Raw genomic sequence first — 3382 nt, forward strand, 5'->3', positions numbered from 1 at the left:
ACCCATTGCTACTAGAGATTGAACCCAGGACATTTGCACTGAGCCACACCCCCAGCCCTTTGAATTTTTTTGTGATAGTTTTTTCTTTTAATGACATTAGCAGTTTTCTTCTCAGTGTATGTTCGCAATGCATAATAATTGTGTTCATCCCGGGGAATTGGTGCATATACATTATTGCACCTTGATCATTTTTCCCCTTTTCATTTTGAGACAGGGTCTCACTAACTCACTAAATTTCCCAGGCCAGGGCCGGGGATTTAGCTCAGTGGTTTCACCCACCCGAGTTCGATCCCCAGTACCAAAAGAAAAAGTGACTCTAAATTTCCCAGGCCAGGGTCGAATTTGCAGTTTTCCTGCCTCAGGCTTCCAGAGGGCTGGGGTTACAGGTGTGTACCACCTCACCCAGCTGTGGGGCTCATTTTATAGAGAGACCGTCTAAAATAGCAGAGTCCTTTGGAATGGTTCTCTGATTTGTGCTGATAATCTAAGATATTTATCACTTCATCCCCCTGATGAAAGCCTTATGAATATCAGTTGCGCTTGCCTTTGTTGCAGAGCAGGAATTGACTCTAAGTGGAGCATGAAGATTATAGGGAAGGCAAAATTTGAAACAGTCAGGGAAAAGGTCAGTCATGGATCTCCGTGCCAATGGTTGAGTCTGGCTTCAGGAGACACAGGTGTGACTGCAGAGAAGCGCTCCATCCTTTGTGGCCCATAAGTGTGAGGGCTGGAGGTTCAAATCCTTGTATGAGATGCGCCTTCCTCACACCTGGCTATGACATTGGCATGTGACCCACCTGATGGAAAAAGCAAAGGAAGGAAGAAAGGGTACCTCTTGCTCTTAAGAAACTTGTAATAAAGTAGAGAATACATTTGTACGCAGATAATACTGCAAACAACACAGGTAAAAAATGTCATAGGGATACACAGAACTTTCACAAATACAACTGCTCTGTCTCCTTCCTACCAACGATTTCGACATCCTAATTTCTGAAACCTGTGAAATGTAACCTTACATGGAAAAGGAGTGTTAAGGTTACAGATGGAACTAATTCTGCTAATCAGCTAACAGTAGGGCAGGAAAATGTCTTCATTATTTTCTTGCTGCTGGGACAAAATCCCCAACACCCACAAGTTAAGGGAAGAAAGGTTTATTTTGGTTCACAGTTTGCAGTGGTTTCGGGCCATAGTCAGCTGGCTCCACGGCAGAGTGGCATGGGATTGGGGCCTGGCAGAGGAGAAACAGTAGAGGGCAGGCAAGAAGCAGTGAGCCTCTCTTTCCCACATTTGTTCAGGCTATGCTAAAGCCTGTTGGTGGGGGCCACCCACAGTCAGGGTGAGCCTTCTCAGTACTCACACTGTGCACTATGCTAAACCTATCAGTGGACTAATTAGCTGTCACACACCCATATCTAGTATCACAAAACCCATGAGCAAGTCACCTACCAAAAGCCTCATCTATAAGTGCTTTGGGGGACATCTAGAAATAAACCATAACAGGAAATGATCTTGAACTATTTGGGTGGGCCTGGGATCTTAAGCAACAGAAGAGGGGGCCTGGATGGTGAAGCCGTGTTAGAGCTCTTGCCTAGCACACATGAGGTTCCATGTTTCATCCCCAGCATTGAAAAACAAGTGGGAAAGGAGAATCAGAGGGAGATGTGACTGTGGAATTAGCTCACTGACATGCAACTTTGCTGGCTTTCAAGCTGGAGAGAGAGGAACATGAGCCAAGGAATTTGATGACATCAAAAAGTTGGACAAGAAGAAAAAACAGATTCTCCCCTAGGAAATCCAGAAAGGAGGACTGCCCAGCTAATCCAATTTTTTAGCCCAGTGAGACCCATGTCAGACTTCTAGCCCACTGCACCATAAACTACTTAGTGTAGTGGCTTTCAGCGGTTGTGTTTGGGCTGCTTTGTTACACAGTGACAGGAAGCCAATACACTTGGTTTTGGAAGAAGAGAGAAAGATCTTGTAGGCAGATGAAATAGCAAAGGAGAGAGCTGGTGTGGCGAAGCCTCCCCTGCTGAGATATAACCCTTTGCCAATTGCATCACACTGGAAGAATCTTAAATCCCATGCTAGGGTTTGGTCTTTAATCTTTACAACAAAAAGAGGCAGGGAAGTTTTTGAACATAGCAACAATGTTCTCACTCAGGGGTGGAGAACTTGCCCAGCATCCACGAGGCCCTGGGTTCGATCTCTGACATCACAAAACAACAACAACAAAATACAGTCACGTTACCAAGTCTGGAGTTGTCTTTAAGGAGTGCTTAGAAAAGACAGAGGCCCAGTGATACCTGAATATCAGAATAAAGATATTATTCTGAATCCCCAGAATAAAGGAACTGTGCATATTTGTTCATGAAGCCAAGTTGTGAAAATGTACCTCCCTTCCACCGTACTCCCTCCCACTGCCTTTTGAGCGCCCGAGTGTGGGCGTTATCCGGTCCGTCCTGGGGGACATCAGCACCTGTCACAGCGCACACGAGTCAGTCAAGCCAGCTCTTTGTTACTGCCTTCACCTGCAGTTTTGGATCATCTCTGTCTCCAGTTTCTTTCATTAATGTAAGTAAGTACAAACCACATGGCTCACCAAATTGATTGTAGAATAACTGGCCATTAAAATAGCAGAATATATAAAAAAGATTACACCACGTTTCCACCCTTTCCTTCTCCAGCTATCCACATTCCAAAGACAGCTCCTTACCCCAGATACTCAGGATGGGGCTCTTTGTTTTGGACTAACATGGGCTTGGAAAATGCTGGTTAAGCCAAGTTATCTAACTGTGAATCTCTATAAGGCCAGTGTAGGAAGAGCTAAGTACATTGCTAAAGTTATTTCAGAGTGGAACCCTTTTCTTCAAAGCATCTCTGGAAAAGGGGGTGAGGAAACACAGTGCCCTCCACCATGTGGGCAGAAGTCTCACTCCTAGGCCCATCTCTGACTCCAAGAAGCACAGGGACTTTGATGACAAGATGTGTGTTCCGGGTTCTCAGTTTTTAGACTTTGAGGAATTAGTTCATGACTTGCAATTCTGTGACTCTTTAAAATCAAAAGGAGCCATGTAGAGTGGCATATGTGTGTAGACTCAGCTACTCTGGAGGCTGAGGCAGTGGGATTGCTAGAGACCAGGTGGTTGAGGCCAGAGTGGGCAACATAGACTTTATGCTAAAAAAAGAATCTTGTTTCACATGTTATTTTTTAATCACTAGTAGGTTTTTTACCAGATGACTTTATAATCAGACATATTAATACCATGTATAATTGCTAAGCAATATTAGAGCTATCCCAAAACTTGATAGCAGGATATGAAATACTCAGTAGGGAAATTTATCCCAGTGGTGAGAGCTAGAAAGTTTGAGATGTTTTCCTGTA

General features: G+C 44.3%; 1 non-coding gene across 1 annotated transcript; it reads left to right on the forward strand.

The window, feature by feature from the left end:
• Positions 1-700: 700 nt before the first annotated feature.
• Positions 701-803, forward strand: LOC147826153 (small nucleolar RNA U13). The gene has a single exon (XR_015439656.1). It is a non-coding gene; the product is annotated as a small nucleolar RNA U13 (small nucleolar RNA).
• The last annotated feature ends 2579 nt before the right edge of the window (positions 804-3382 follow it).

Source organism: Heterocephalus glaber, unplaced genomic scaffold, assembly GCF_053883595.1.
Source record: "Heterocephalus glaber isolate CG9 unplaced genomic scaffold, H.glaber_assembly_v1.0 deba00001472, whole genome shotgun sequence".
Taxonomy (NCBI): domain Eukaryota; kingdom Metazoa; phylum Chordata; class Mammalia; order Rodentia; family Bathyergidae; genus Heterocephalus; species Heterocephalus glaber.